This window comes from Equus caballus, chromosome 12 (assembly GCF_041296265.1).
Source record: "Equus caballus isolate H_3958 breed thoroughbred chromosome 12, TB-T2T, whole genome shotgun sequence".
Classification (NCBI taxonomy): domain Eukaryota; kingdom Metazoa; phylum Chordata; class Mammalia; order Perissodactyla; family Equidae; genus Equus; species Equus caballus.
Genome location: NC_091695.1, coordinates 19,958,588 through 19,974,891, shown reverse-complemented (window position 1 = coordinate 19,974,891; position 16,304 = coordinate 19,958,588).

Genomic DNA, 16,304 nt, shown 5'->3' with positions numbered 1-16,304 from the left:
TGAAGCAGAACTTCTGCTCTGGGTGTGCTACATTGCCCTAGAGCTGAAAGTCACAACGTGCAGGCTTCTTTCCAAAGGGCGAGTTGGGCCCCAGAGCATCTTGCTTCCAGCTCTTTGGGAAGCTAAGAAACAACTCGCTCCGCACCGAGCTCTTACAGCCTACCAGGAACATCTCTTTCAAAGGCCTGTGAAACGCAGTTTCTTTGCAGGCCTGATATGGCTGAAGCAGAACTTCTGCTCTGGGTGTGCTACATTGCCCTAGAGCTGAAAGGCACAACGTGCAGGCTTCTTTCCAGAGGGCGAGTTGGGCCCCAGAGCATCTTGCTTCCAGCTCTTTGGGAAGGTAAGACACAACTCGCTCTGCACAGTGCTCTTAGAGCCTACCGGGTACATCTCTTAGAAAGGCCTGTGAAACGCAGTTTCTTTGCAGGCCTCATCTGGCTGAAGACGAACTTCTTCTCTGGGTGTGCTACATTGCCCTAGAGCTGAAAGGCACAACGTGCAGGCTTCTTTCCAGAGGGCGAGTTGGGCCCCAGAGCATCTTGCTTCCAGCTCTTTGGGAAGCTAAAAAACAACTCGCTCTGCACAGTGCTCTCACAGCCTACCGGGAACATCCCTTACAAAGGCTTGTGAAACGCAGTTTCTTTGCAGGCCTCATCTGGCTGAAATCGAACTTCTTCTCTGGGTGTGCTACATTGCCCTAGAGCTGAAAGGCACAACGTGCAGGCTTCTTTCCTAAGGGCGATTTGGGCCCCAGAGCATCTTGCTTCCAGCTCTTTGGGAAGCTAAGAAACAACTCGCTCTGCACAGTGCTCTCACAGCCTACCGGGAACATCTCTTACAAAGGCCTGTGAAACGCAGTTTCTTTGCAGGCCTCATCTGGCTGCAGCAGAACTACTGCTCTGGGTGTGCTACATTGCCCTAAAGCTGAAAGGCACAACGTGCAGGCTTCTTTCCAAAGGGCGAGTTGGGCCCCAGAGCATCTTGCTTCCAGCTCTTTGGGAAGCTCAGAAACAACTCGCTCTGCACAGTGCTCTTTCAGCCTACCGGGAACATCACTTACAAAGGCCTGTGAAACGCAGTTTCTCTGTAGGCCTGATCTGGCTGAAGTAGAACTTCTGCTCTCGGTGTGCTACATTGCCCTAGAGCTCAAAGGCACAACATGCAGGCTTCTTTCCATAGGGCGAGTTGGTCTCCAGAGCATCTTGCTTCCAGCTCTTTGGGACGCTAAGAAACAACTCGCTCTGCACAGTGCTCTTACAGCCTACCGGGAACATCTCTTACAAAGGCCTGTGAAACGCAGTTTCTTTGCAGGCCTCATCTGGATGCATCAGAACTACTGCTCTGGGTGTGCTACATTGCCCTAAAGCTGAAAGGCACAACGTGCAGGCTTCTTTCCAAAGGGCGAGTTGGGCCCCAGAGCATCTTGCTTCCAGCTCTTTGGGAAGCTAAGAAACAACTCGCTCTGCACAGTGCTCTTACAGCCTACCGGGAACATCTCTTACAAAGGCCTGTGAAACGCAGTTTCTCTGCAGGCCTGATCTGGATGAAGCAGAACTTCTGCTCTTGGTGTGCTGCATTGCCCTAGAGCTGAAAGGCACAACGTGCAGGCTTCTTTCCAAAGGGCGAGTTGGGCCCCAGAGCATCTTGCTTCCAGCTCTTTGGGAAGCTAAGAAACAACTCGCTCCGCACCGAGCTCTTACAGCCTACCAGGAACATCTCTTTCAAAGGCCTGTGAAACGCAGTTTCTTTGCAGGCCTGATATGGCTGAAGCAGAACTTCTGATCTGGGTGTGCTACATTGCCCTAGAGCTGAAAGGCACAACGTGCAGGCTACTTTCCAAAGGGTGAGTTGGGCCCCAGAGCATCTTGCTTCCAGCTCTTTGGGAAGCTAAGAAACAACTCGCTCTGCAAAGTGCTCTTACAGCCTACCGGGAACATCACTTACAAAGGCCTGTGAAACGCAGTTTCGCTGCAGGACTTATCTGGCTGAAGTAGAACTTCTGCTCTGGGTGTGCTACATTGCCCTAGAGCTGAAAGGCACAACATGCAGGCTTCTTTCCAAAGGGCGAGTTGGACTCAGAGCATCTTGCTTCCAATTCTTTGGGAAGCTAAGAAACAACTCACTCTGCACAGTGCTCTTACAGCCTACCGGGAACATCTCTTACAAAGACCTGTGAAACGCAGTTTCTCTGCAGGCCTGATCTGGATGAAGCAGAACTTCTGCTCTGGGTGTGCTACATTGCCCTAGAGCTGAAAGTCACAACGTGCAGGCTTCTTTCCAAAGGGCGAGTTGGGCCCGAGAGCATCTTGCTTCCAGCTCTTTGGGAAGCTAAGAAACAACTCGCTCCGCACCGAGCTCTTACAGCCTACCAGGAACATCTCTTTCAAAGGCCTGTGAAACGCAGTTTCTCTGAAGGCCTGATCTGGCTGAAGTAGAACTTCTGCTCTCGGTGTGCTACATTGCCCTAGAGCTCAAAGGCACAACATGCAGGCTTCTTTCCATAGGGCGAGTTGGTCTCCAGAGCATCTTGCTTCCAGCTCTTTGGGACGCTAAGAAACAACTCGCTCTGCACAGTGCTCTTACAGCCTACCGGGAACATCTCTTACAAAGGCCTGTGAAACGCAGTTTCTTTGCAGGCCTGATATGGCTGAAGCAGAACTTCTGCTCTGGGTGTGCTACATTGCCCTAGAGCAGAAAGGCACAACGTGCAGGCTTCTTTCCAAAGGGCGAGTTGGGCCCCGGAGCATCTTGCTTCCAGCTCTTTGGGAAGCTAAGAAACAACTCGCTCTGCAAAGTGCTCTTACAGCCTAGCGGGAACATCACTTACAAAGGCCTGTGAAACGCAGTTTCGCTGCAGGACTTATCTGGCTGAAGTAGAACTTCTGCTCTGGGTGTGCTACATTGCCCTAGAGCTGAAAGGCACAACATGCAGGCTTCTTTCCAAAGGGCGTGTTGGACCCAGAGCATCTTGCTTCCAGCTCTTTGGGAAGCTAAGAAACAACTCGCTCTGCAAAGTGCTCTTACAGCCTACCGGGAACATCTCTTACAAAGGCCTGTGAAACCCAGTTTCTTTGCAGGCCTGATCTGGCTGAAGCAGAACTTCTGCTCTGGTGTTCTACATTGCCCTAGAGCTGAAAGGCACAACGTGCAGCCTTCTTTCCAAACGGCGAGTTGGGCCCCAGAGCATCTTGCTTCCAGCTCTTTGGGAAGCTAAGAAACAACTCGCTCTGCAAAGTGCTCTTACAGCCTACCGGGAAGACCACTTACTAAGGCCTGTGAAACGCAGTTTCTTTGCAGGCCTGATCTGGCTAAAGCAGAACTTCTGCTCTGGGTGTGCTACATTGCCCTATAGCTGAAAGGCACCACGTGCAGGCTTCTTTCCAAAGTGCGAGTTGGGCCCCAGAGCATCTTGCTTCCAGCTCTTTGGGAAGCTAAGAAACAACTCGCTCTGCACAGTGCTCTCACAGCCTACCGGGAACATCTCTTACAAAGGCCTGGGAAACGCAGTTTCTTTGCAGGCCTGATCTGGCTGAATCAGAACTTCTGCTCTGGGTGTGCTACATTGCCCTAGAGCTGAGAGGCACAACGTGCAGGCTTCTTTCCAAAGGGCGAGTTGGGCCCCAGAGCATCTTGCTTCCAGCTCTTTGGGAAGCTAAGAAACAACTCGCTCTGCACAGTGCTCTTACAGCCTACCGGGAACATCTCTTACAAAGGCCTGTGAAACGCAGTTTCTTTGCAGGCCTGATCTGGATGAAGCAGAACTTCTGCGCTGGGTGTGCTACATTGCCCTAGAGCTGAAAGGCACAACGTGCAGGCTTCCTTCCAAAGGTCGAGTTGGGCCCCAGAGCATCTTGCTTCCAGCTCTTTGGGAAGCTAAGAAACAACTCGCTCTGCACAGTGCACTTACAGCCTACCGGGAAAATCTCTTACAAAGGCCTGTGAAATGCAGTTTCTTCACAGGCCTGGTCTGGCTGAAGCAGAACTTCTGCTCTGGGTGTGCTACATTGCCCTAGAGCTGAAAGGCACCACGTGCAGGCTTCTTTCCAAAGGGCGAGTTGGGCCCCAGAGCATCTTGCTTCCAGCTCTTTGGGAAGCTAAGAAACAATTCGCTCTGCACAGTGCTCTCACAGCCTACCGGGAACATCTCTTACAAAGGCCTGTGAAATGCAGTTTCTTTGCAGGCCTGATCTGGCTGAATCAGAACTTCTGCTCTGGGTGTGCTACATTGCCCTAGAGCTGAGAGGCACAATGTGCAGGCTTCTTTCCAAAGGGCGAGTTGGGCCCAAGAGCATCTTGCTTCCAGCTCTTTGGGAAGCTAAGAAACAACTCGCTCTGCACAGTGCTCTTACAGCCTACCGGGAACATCTCTTACAAAGGCCTGTGAAACGCAGTTTCTTTGCAGGCCTGATCTGGATGAAGCAGAACTTATGCGCTGGGTGTGCTACATTGCCCTAGAGCTGAAAGGCACAACGTGCAGGCTTCCTTCCAAAGGTCGAGTTGGGCCCCAGAGCATCTTGCTTCCAGCTCTTTGGGAAGCTAAGAAACAACTCGCTCTGCACAGTGCACTTACAGCCTACCGGGAAAATCTCTTACAAAGGCCTGTGAAATGCAGTTTCTTCGCAGGCCTGGTCTGGCTGAAGCAGAACTTCTGCTCTGGGTGTGCTACATTGCCCTAGAGCTGAAAGGCACAACGTGCAGGCTTCTTTCCAAAGGGCGAGTTGGGCCCCAGAGCATCTTGCTTCCAGCTCTTTGGGAAGCTAAGAAACAACTCGCTCCGCACCGAGCTCTTACAGCCTACCAGGAACATCTCTTTCAAAGGCCTGTGAAACGCAGTTTCTTTGCAGGCCTGATCTGGCTGAAGCAGAACTTCTGCTCTGGGTGTGCTACTTTGCCCTAGAGCTGAGAGGCACAACGTGCAGGCTTCTTTCCAAAGGGCGAGTTGGGCCCCAGAGCATCTTGCTTCCAGCTCTTTGGGAAGCTAAGAAACAACTCGCTCTGCACAGTGCTCTTAGAGCCTACGAGGTACATCACTTACAAAGGCCTGTGAAACCCAGTTTCTTTGCAGGCCTCATGTGGCTGAAGCAGAACTTCTGCTCTGGGTGGGCTACATTGCCCTAGAGCTGAAAGGCACAACGTGCAGTCTTCTTTCCAAAGGGAGAATTGGGACCCAGAGCATCTTGCTTCCAGCTCTTTGGGAAGCTAAGAAACAACTCGCTCTGCACAGTGCTCTCACAGCCTACCGGGAACATCTCTTACAAAGGCCTGTGAAACGCAGTTTCTTTGCAGGCCTCATCTGGCTGAAGCAGAACTTCTTCTCTGGGTGTGCTACACTGCCCTAAAGCTGAAAGGCACAACGTGCAGGCTTCTTTCCAAAGGGCGAGTTGGGCCCAAGAGCATCTTGCTTCCAGCTCTTTGGGAAGCTAAGAAACAACTCGCTCCGCACCGAGCTCTTACAGCCTACCGGGAACATCTCTTACAAAGGCCTGTGAAACGCAGTTTCTTTGCAGGCCTCATCTGGCTGAAGCAGAACTTCTTCTCTGGGTGTGCTACACTGCCCTAGAGCTGAAAGGCACAACGTGCAGGCTTGTTTCAAAAGGTCGAGTTGGGCCCCAGAGCATCTTGCTTCCAGCTCTTTGGGAAGCTAAGAAACAACTCGCTCTGCACAGTGCTCTTACAGCCTACCGGGTACATCTCTTACAAAGGCCTGTGAAACGCAGTTTCTTTGCAGGCCTCATCTGGCTGAAGCAGAACTTCTGCTCTGGGTGTGCTACATTTCCCTAGAGCAGAAAGGCACAACGTGCAGGCTTCTTTCCAAAGGGCGATTTGGGCCCCAGAGCATCTTGCTTCCAGCTCTTTGGGAAGCTAAGAAACAACTCGCTCTGCACAGTGCTCTTTCAGCCTACCGGGAACATCACTTACAAAGGCCTGTGAAACGCAGTTTCTCTGAAGGCCTGATCTGGCTGAAGTAGAACTTCTGCTCTCGGTGTGCTACATTGCCCTAGAGCTCAAAGGCACAACATGCAGGCTTCTTTCCATAGGGCGAGTTGGTCTCCAGAGCATCTTGCTTCCAGCTCTTTGGGACGCTAAGAAACAACTCGCTCTGCACAGTGCTCTTACAGCCTACCGGGAACATCTCTTACAAAGGCCTGTGAAACGCAGTTTCTTTGCAGGCCTGATATGGCTGAAGCAGAACTTCTGCTCTGGGTGTGCTACATTGCCCTAGAGCAGAAAGGCACAACGTGCAGGCTTCTTTCCAAAGGGCGAGTTGGGCCCCGGAGCATCTTGCTTCCAGCTCTTTGGGAAGCTAAGAAACAACTCGCTCTGCAAAGTGCTCTTACAGCCTAGCGGGAACATCACTTACAAAGGCCTGTGAAACGCAGTTTCGCTGCAGGACTTATCTGGCTGAAGTAGAACTTCTGCTCTGGGTGTGCTACATTGCCCTAGAGCTGAAAGGCACAACATGCAGGCTTCTTTCCAAAGGGCGTGTTGGACCCAGAGCATCTTGCTTCCAGCTCTTTGGGAAGCTAAGAAACAACTCGCTCTGCAAAGTGCTCTTACAGCCTACCGGGAACATCTCTTACAAAGGCCTGTGAAACCCAGTTTCTTTGCAGGCCTGATCTGGCTGAAGCAGAACTTCTGCTCTGGTGTTGTACATTGCCCTAGAGCTGAAAGGCACAACGTGCAGCCTTCTTTCCAAACGGCGAGTTGGGCCCCAGAGCATCTTGCTTCCAGCTCTTTGGGAAGCTAAGAAACAACTCGCTCTGCAAAGTGCTCTTACAGCCTACCGGGAAGACCACTTACTAAGGCCTGTGAAACGCAGTTTCTTTGCAGGCCTGATCTGGCTAAAGCAGAACTTCTGCTCTGGGTGTGCTACATTGCCCTATAGCTGAAAGGCACCACGTGCAGGCTTCTTTCCAAAGTGCGAGTTGGGCCCCAGAGCATCTTGCTTCCAGCTCTTTGGGAAGCTAAGAAACAACTCGCTCTGCACAGTGCTCTCACAGCCTACCGGGAACATCTCTTACAAAGGCCTGGGAAACGCAGTTTCTTTGCAGGCCTGATCTGGCTGAATCAGAACTTCTGCTCTGGGTGTGCTACATTGCCCTAGAGCTGAGAGGCACAACGTGCAGGCTTCTTTCCAAAGGGCGAGTTGGGCCCCAGAGCATCTTGCTTCCAGCTCTTTGGGAAGCTAAGAAACAACTCGCTCTGCACAGTGCTCTTACAGCCTACCGGGAACATCTCTTACAAAGGCCTGTGAAACGCAGTTTCTTTGCAGGCCTGATCTGGATGAAGCAGAACTTCTGCGCTGGGTGTGCTACATTGCCCTAGAGCTGAAAGGCACAACGTGCAGGCTTCCTTCCAAAGGTCGAGTTGGGCCCCAGAGCATCTTGCTTCCAGCTCTTTGGGAAGCTAAGAAACAACTCGCTCTGCACAGTGCACTTACAGCCTACCGGGAAAATCTCTTACAAAGGCCTGTGAAATGCAGTTTCTTCACAGGCCTGGTCTGGCTGAAGCAGAACTTCTGCTCTGGGTGTGCTACATTGCCCTAGAGCTGAAAGGCACCACGTGCAGGCTTCTTTCCAAAGGGCGAGTTGGGCCCCAGAGCATCTTGCTTCCAGCTCTTTGGGAAGCTAAGAAACAATTCGCTCTGCACAGTGCTCTCACAGCCTACCGGGAACATCTCTTACAAAGGCCTGTGAAATGCAGTTTCTTTGCAGGCCTGATCTGGCTGAATCAGAACTTCTGCTCTGGGTGTGCTACATTGCCCTAGAGCTGAGAGGCACAATGTGCAGGCTTCTTTCCAAAGGGCGAGTTGGGCCCAAGAGCATCTTGCTTCCAGCTCTTTGGGAAGCTAAGAAACAACTCGCTCTGCACAGTGCTCTTACAGCCTACCGGGAACATCTCTTACAAAGGCCTGTGAAACGCAGTTTCTTTGCAGGCCTGATCTGGATGAAGCAGAACTTATGCGCTGGGTGTGCTACATTGCCCTAGAGCTGAAAGGCACAACGTGCAGGCTTCCTTCCAAAGGTCGAGTTGGGCCCCAGAGCATCTTGCTTCCAGCTCTTTGGGAAGCTAAGAAACAACTCGCTCTGCACAGTGCACTTACAGCCTACCGGGAAAATCTCTTACAAAGGCCTGTGAAATGCAGTTTCTTCGCAGGCCTGGTCTGGCTGAAGCAGAACTTCTGCTCTGGGTGTGCTACATTGCCCTAGAGCTGAAAGGCACAACGTGCAGGCTTCTTTCCAAAGGGCGAGTTGGGCCCCAGAGCATCTTGCTTCCAGCTCTTTGGGAAGCTAAGAAACAACTCGCTCCGCACCGAGCTCTTACAGCCTACCAGGAACATCTCTTTCAAAGGCCTGTGAAACGCAGTTTCTTTGCAGGCCTGATCTGGCTGAAGCAGAACTTCTGCTCTGGGTGTGCTACTTTGCCCTAGAGCTGAGAGGCACAACGTGCAGGCTTCTTTCCAAAGGGCGAGTTGGGCCCCAGAGCATCTTGCTTCCAGCTCTTTGGGAAGCTAAGAAACAACTCGCTCTGCACAGTGCTCTTAGAGCCTACGAGGTACATCACTTACAAAGGCCTGTGAAACCCAGTTTCTTTGCAGGCCTCATGTGGCTGAAGCAGAACTTCTGCTCTGGGTGGGCTACATTGCCCTAGAGCTGAAAGGCACAACGTGCAGTCTTCTTTCCAAAGGGAGAATTGGGACCCAGAGCATCTTGCTTCCAGCTCTTTGGGAAGCTAAGAAACAACTCGCTCTGCACAGTGCTCTCACAGCCTACCGGGAACATCTCTTACAAAGGCCTGTGAAACGCAGTTTCTTTGCAGGCCTCATCTGGCTGCAGCAGAAGTACTGCTCTGGGTGTGCTACATTGCACTAAAGCTGAAAGGCACAACGTGCAGGCTTCTTTCCAAACGGCGAGTTGGGCGCCAGAGCATCTTGCTTCCAGCTCTTTGGGAAGCTAAGAAACAACTCGATCTGCACAGTGCTCTTACAGCCTACCGGGAACATCCCTTACAAAGGCCTGTGAAACGCAGTTTCTTTGCAAGCCTGATATGGCTGAAGCAGAACTTCTGCTCTGGGTGTGCTACATTGCCCTAGAGCTGAAAGTCACAACGTGCAGGCTTCCTTCCAAAGGGCGAGTTGGGCCCCAGAGCATCTTGCTTCCAGCTCTTTGAGAAGATAAGAAACAACTCGCTCTGCACAGTGCTCTTACAGCCTCCCGGGAACATCTCTGACAAAGGCCTGTGAAACGCAGTTTCTTTGCAGGCCTGATCTGCCTGAAGCAGAACTTCTGCTCTCGGTGTCCTACATTGCCCTAGAGCTGAAAGGCACAACGTGCAGGCCTCTTTCCAAAGGGCGATTTGGGCCCAAGAGCATCTTGCTTCCAGCTCTTTGGGAAGCTAAGAAACAACTCGCTCTGCACAGTGCTCTCACAGCCTACCGGGAACATCTCTTACAAAGGCCTGTGAAACGCAGTTTCTTTGCAGGCCTCATCTGGCTGCAGCAGAACTTCTGCTCTGGGTGTGCTACATTGCCCTAGAGCTCAAAGGCACAACATGCAGGCTTCTTTCCATAGGGCGAGTTGGTCTCCAGAGCATCTTGCTTCCAGCTCTTTGGGACGCTAAGAAACAACTCGCTCTGCACAGTGCTCTTACAGCCTACCGGGAACATCTCTTACAAAGGCCTGTGAAACGCAGTTTCTTTGCAGGCCTGATATGGCTGAAGCAGAACTTCTGCTCTGGGTGTGCTACATTGCCCTAGAGCAGAAAGGCACAACGTGCAGGCTTCTTTCCAAAGGGCGAGTTGGGCCCCGGAGCATCTTGCTTCCAGCTCTTTGGGAAGCTAAGAAACAACTCGCTCTGCAAAGTGCTCTTACAGCCTAGCGGGAACATCACTTACAAAGGCCTGTGAAACGCAGTTTCGCTGCAGGACTTATCTGGCTGAAGTAGAACTTCTGCTCTGGGTGTGCTACATTGCCCTAGAGCTGAAAGGCACAACATGCAGGCTTCTTTCCAAAGGGCGTGTTGGACCCAGAGCATCTTGCTTCCAGCTCTTTGGGAAGCTAAGAAACAACTCGCTCTGCACAGTGCTCTTACAGCCTACCGGGAACATCTCTTACAAAGGCCTGTGAAACCCAGTTTCTTTGCAGGCCTGATCTGGCTGAAGCAGAACTTCTGCTCTGGTGTTCTACATTGCCCTAGAGCTGAAAGGCACAACGTGCAGCCTTCTTTCCAAACGGCGAGTTGGGCCCCAGAGCATCTTGCTTCCAGCTCTTTGGGAAGCTAAGAAACAACTCGCTCTGCAAAGTGCTCTTACAGCCTACCGGGAAGACCACTTACAAAGGCCTGTGAAACGCAGTTTCTTTGCAGGCCTGATCTGGCTAAAGCAGAACTTCTGCTCTGGGTGTGCTACATTGCCCTATAGCTGAAAGGCACCACGTGCAGGCTTCTTTCCAAAGTGCGAGTTGGGCCCCAGAGCATCTTGCTTCCAGCTCTTTGGGAAGCTAAGAAACAACTCGCTCTGCACAGTGCTCTCACAGCCTACCGGGAACATCTCTTACAAAGGCCTGGGAAACGCAGTTTCTTTGCAGGCCTGATCTGGCTGAATCAGAACTTCTGCTCTGGGTGTGCTACATTGCCCTAGAGCTGAGAGGCACAACGTGCAGGCTTCTTTCCAAAGGGCGAGTTGGGCCCCAGAGCATCTTGCTTCCAGCTCTTTGGGAAGCTAAGAAACAACTCGCTCTGCACAGTGCTCTTACAGCCTACCGGGACCATCTCTTACAAAGGCCTGTGAAACGCAGTTTCTTTGCAGGCCTGATCTGGATGAAGCAGAACTTCTGCGCTGGGTGTGCTACATTGCCCTAGAGCTGAAAGACACAACGTGCAGGCTTCCTTCCAAAGGTCGAGTTGGGCCCCAGAGCATCTTGCTTCCAGCTCTTTGGGAAGCTAAGAAACAACTCGCTCTGCACAGTGCACTTACAGCCTACCGGGAAAATCTCTTACAAAGGCCTGTGAAATGCAGTTTCTTCACAGGCCTGGTCTGGCTGAAGCAGAACATCTGCTCTGGGTGTGCTACATTGCCCTAGAGCTGAAAGGCACAACGTGCAGGCTTCTTTCCAAAGGGCGAGTTGGGCCCCAGAGCATCTTGCTTCCAGCTCTTTGGGAAGCTAAGAAACAACTCGCTCCGCACCGAGCTCTTACAGCCTACCAGGAACATCTCTTTCAAAGGCATGTGAAACGCAGTTTCTTTGCAGGCCTGATATGGCTGAAGCAGAACTTCTGCTCTGGGTGTGCTACATTGCCCTAGAGCTGAGAGGCACAACGTGCAGGCTTCTTTCCAAAGGGCGAGTTGGGCCCCAGAGCATCTTGCTTCCAGCTCTTTGGGAAGCTAAGAAACAACTCGCTCTGCACAGTGCTCTTAGAGCCTACGAGGTACATCACTTACAAAGGCCTGTGAAACCCAGTTTCTTTGCAGGCCTCATGTGGCTGAAGCAGAACTTCTGCTCTGGGTGGGCTACATTGCCCTAGAGCTGAAAGGCACAACGTGCAGTCTTCCTTCCAAAGGGAGAGTTGGGACCCAGAGCATCTTGCTTCCAGCTCTTTGGGAAGCTAAGAAACAACTCGCTCTGCACAGTGCTCTCACAGCCTACCGGGAACATCTCTTACAAAGGCCTGTGAAACGCAGTTTCTTTGCAGGCCTCATCTGGCTGCAGCAGAAGTACTGCTCTGGGTGTGCTACATTGCACTAAAGCTGAAAGGCACAACGTGCAGGCTTCTTTCCAAACGGCGAGTTGGGCGCCAGAGCATCTTGCTTCCAGCTCTTTGGGAAGCTAAGAAACAACTCGCTCTGCACAGTGCTCTTACAGCCTACCGGGAACATCCCTTACAAAGGCCTGTGAAACGCAGTTTCTTTGCAAGCCTGATATGGCTGAAGCAGAACTTCTGCTCTGGGTGTGCTACATTGCCCTAGAGCTGAAAGTCACAATGTGCAGGCTTCCTTCCAAAGGGCGAGTTGGGCCCCAGAGCATCTTGCTTCCAGCTCTTTGAGAAGATAAGAAACAACTCGCTCTGCACAGTACTCTTACAGCCTACCGGGAACATCTCTGACAAAGGCCTGTGAAACCCAGTTTCTTTGCAGGCCTGATCTGGCTGAAGCAGAACTTCTGCTCTGGTGTTCTACATTGCCCTAGAGCTGAAAGGCACAACGTGCAGCCTTCTTTCCAAACGGCGAGTTGGGCCCCAGAGCATCTTGCTTCCAGCTCTTTGGGAAGCTAAGAAACAACTCGCTCTGCAAAGTGCTCTTACAGCCTACCGGGAAGACCACTTACAAAGGCCTGTGAAACGCAGTTTCTTTGCAGGCCTGATCTGGCTAAAGCAGAACTTCTGCTCTGGGTGTGCTACATTGCCCTAGAGCTGAAAGGCACCACGTGCAGGCTTCTTTCCAAAGGGCGAGTTGGGCCCCAGAGCATCTTGCTTCCAGCTCTTTGGGAAGCTAAGAAACAATTCGCTCTGCACAGTGCTCTCACAGCCTACCGGGAACATCTCTTACAAAGGCCTGTGAAACGCAGTTTCTTTGCAGGCCTGATCTGGCTGAATCAGAACTTCTGCTCTGGGTGTGCTACATTGCCCTAGAGCTGAGAGGCACAATGTGCAGGCTTCTTTCCAAAGGGCGAGTTGGGCCCCAGAGCATCTTGCTTCCAGCTCTTTGGGAAGCTAAGAAACAACTCGCTCTGCACAGTGCTCTTACAGCCTACCGGGAACATCTCTTACAAAGGCCTGTGAAACGCAGTTTCTTTGCAGGCCTGATCTGGATGAAGCAGAACTTATGCGCTGGGTGTGCTACATTGCCCTAGAGCTGAAAGGCACAACGTGCAGGCTTCCTTCCAAAGGTCGAGTTGGGCCCCAGAGCATCTTGCTTCCAGCTCTTTGGGAAGCTAAGAAACAACTCGCTCTGCACAGTGCACTTACAGCCTACCGGGAAAATCTCTTACAAAGGCCTGTGAAATGCAGTTTCTTCGCAGGCCTGGTCTGGCTGAAGCAGAACTTCTGCTCTGGGTGTGCTACATTGCCCTAGAGCTGAAAGGCACAACGTGCAGGCTTCTTTCCAAAGGGCGAGTTGGGCCCCAGAGCATCTTGCTTCCAGCTCTTTGGGAAGCTAAGAAACAACTCGCTCCGCACCGAGCTCTTACAGCCTACCAGGAACATCTCTTTCAAAGGCCTGTGAAACGCAGTTTCTTTGCAGGCCTGATCTGGCTGAAGCAGAACTTCTGCTCTGGGTGTGCTACTTTGCCCTAGAGCTGAGAGGCACAACGTGCAGGCTTCTTTCCAAAGGGCGAGTTGGGCCCCAGAGCATCTTGCTTCCAGCTCTTTGGGAAGCTAAGAAACAACTCGCTCTGCACAGTGCTCTTAGAGCCTACGAGGTACATCACTTACAAAGGCCTGTGAAACCCAGTTTCTTTGCAGGCCTCATGTGGCTGAAGCAGAACTTCTGCTCTGGGTGGGCTACATTGCCCTAGAGCTGAAAGGCACAACGTGCAGTCTTCTTTCCAAAGGGAGAATTGGGACCCAGAGCATCTTGCTTCCAGCTCTTTGGGAAGCTAAGAAACAACTCGCTCTGCACAGTGCTCTCACAGCCTACCGGGAACATCTCTTACAAAGGCCTGTGAAACGCAGTTTCTTTGCAGGCCTCATCTGGCTGCAGCAGAAGTACTGCTCTGGGTGTGCTACATTGCACTAAAGCTGAAAGGCACAACGTGCAGGCTTCTTTCCAAACGGCGAGTTGGGCGCCAGAGCATCTTGCTTCCAGCTCTTTGGGAAGCTAAGAAACAACTCGATCTGCACAGTGCTCTTACAGCCTACCGGGAACATCCCTTACAAAGGCCTGTGAAACGCAGTTTCTTTGCAAGCCTGATATGGCTGAAGCAGAACTTCTGCTCTGGGTGTGCTACATTGCCCTAGAGCTGAAAGTCACAATGTGCAGGCTTCCTTCCAAAGGGCGAGTTGGGCCCCAGAGCATCTTGCTTCCAGCTCTTTGAGAAGATAAGAAACAACTCGCTCTGCACAGTGCTCTTACAGCCTACCGGGAACATCTCTGACAAAGGCCTGTGAAACGCAGTTTCTTTGCAGGCCTGATCTGCCTGAAGCAGAACTTCTGCTCTCGGTGTCCTACATTGCCCTAGAGCTGAAAGGCACAACGTGCAGGCCTCTTTCCAAAGGGCGATTTGGGCCCAAGAGCATCTTGCTTCCAGCTCTTTGGGAAGCTAAGAAACAACTCGCTCTGCACAGTGCTCTCACAGCCTACCGGGAACATCTCTTACAAAGGCCTGTGAAACGCAGTTTCTTTGCAGGCCTCATCTGGCTGCAGCAGAACTACTGCTCTGGGTGTGCTATATTGCCCTAAAGCTGAAAGTCACAACGTGCAGGCTTCTTTCCAAAGGGCGATTTGGGCCCAAGAGCATCTTGCTTCCATCTTTTTGGGAAGCTAAGAAACAACTCGCTCCGCACCGAGCTCTTACAGCCTACCAGGAACATCTCTTTCAAAGGCCTGTGAAACGCAGTTTCTTTGCAGGCCTGATATGGCTGAAGCAGAACTTCTGCTCTGGGTGTGCTACATTGCCCTAGAGCTGAGAGGCACAACGTGCAGGCTTCTTTCCAAAGGGTGAGTTCGGCCCCAGAGCATCTTACTTCCAGCTCTTTGGGAAGCTAAGAAACAACTCGCTCTGCACAGTGCTCTTACAGCCTACCGGGAACATCTCTTACAAAGGCCTGTGAAATGCAGTTTCTTCGCAGGCCTGGTCTGGCTGAAGCAGAACTTCTGCTCTGGGTGTGCTACATTGCCCTAGAGCTGAAAGGCACAACGTGCAGGCTTCTTTCCAAAGGGCGAGTTGGGCCCCAGAGCATCTTGCTTCCAGCTCTTTGGGAAGCTAAGAAACAACTCGCTCCGCACCGAGCTCTTACAGCCTACCAGGAACATCTCTTTCAAAGGCCTGTGAAACGCAGTTTCTTTGCAGGCCTGATATGGCTGAAGCAGAACTTCTGCTCTGGGTGTGCTACATTGCCCTAGAGCTGAGAGGCACAACGTGCAGGCTTCTTTCCAAAGGGCGAGTTGGGCCCCAGAGCATCTTGCTTCCAGCTCTTTGGGAAGCTAAGAAACAACTCGCTCTGCACAGTGCTCTTAGAGCCTACGAGGTACATCACTTACAAAGGCCTGTGAAACCCAGTTTCTTTGCAGGCCTCATGTGGCTGAAGCAGAACTTCTGCTCTGGGTGGGCTACATTGCCCTAGAGCTGAAAGGCACAACGTGCAGTCTTCCTTCCAAAGGGAGAGTTGGGACCCAGAGCATCTTGCTTCCAGCTCTTTGGGAAGCTAAGAAACAACTCGCTCTGCACAGTGCTCTCACAGCCTACCGGGAACATCTCTTACAAAGGCCTGTGAAACGCAGTTTCTTTGCAGGCCTCATCTGGCTGCAGCAGAAGTACTGCTCTGGGTGTGCTACATTGCACTAAAGCTGAAAGGCACAACGTGCAGGCTTCTTTCCAAACGGCGAGTTGGGCGCCAGAGCATCTTGCTTCCAGCTCTTTGGGAAGCTAAGAAACAACTCGCTCTGCACAGTGCTCTTACAGCCTACCGGGAACATCCCTTACAAAGGCCTGTGAAACGCAGTTTCTTTGCAAGCCTGATATGGCTGAAGCAGAACTTCTGCTCTGGGTGTGCTACATTGCCCTAGAGCTGAAAGTCACAATGTGCAGGCTTCCTTCCAAAGGGCGAGTTGGGCCCCAGAGCATCTTGCTTCCAGCTCTTTGAGAAGATAAGAAACAACTCGCTCTGCACAGTGCTCTTACAGCCTACCGGGAACATCTCTGACAAAGGCCTGTGAAACCCAGTTTCTTTGCAGGCCTGATCTGGCTGAAGCAGAACTTCTGCTCTGGTGTTCTACATTGCCCTAGAGCTGAAAGGCACAACGTGCAGCCTTCTTTCCAAACGGCGAGTTGGGCCCCAGAGCATCTTGCTTCCAGCTCTTTGGGAAGCTAAGAAACAACTCGCTCTGCAAAGTGCTCTTACAGCCTACCGGGAAGACCACTTACAAAGGCCTGTGAAACGCAGTTTCTTTGCAGGCCTGATCTGGCTAAAGCAGAACTTCTGCTCTGGGTGTGCTACATTGCCCTAGAGCTGAAAGGCACCACGTGCAGGCTTCTTTCCAAAGGGCGAGTTGGGCCCCAGAGCATCTTGCTTCCAGCTCTTTGGGAAGCTAAGAAACAATTCGCTCTGCACAGTGCTCTCACAGCCTACCGGGAACATCTCTTACA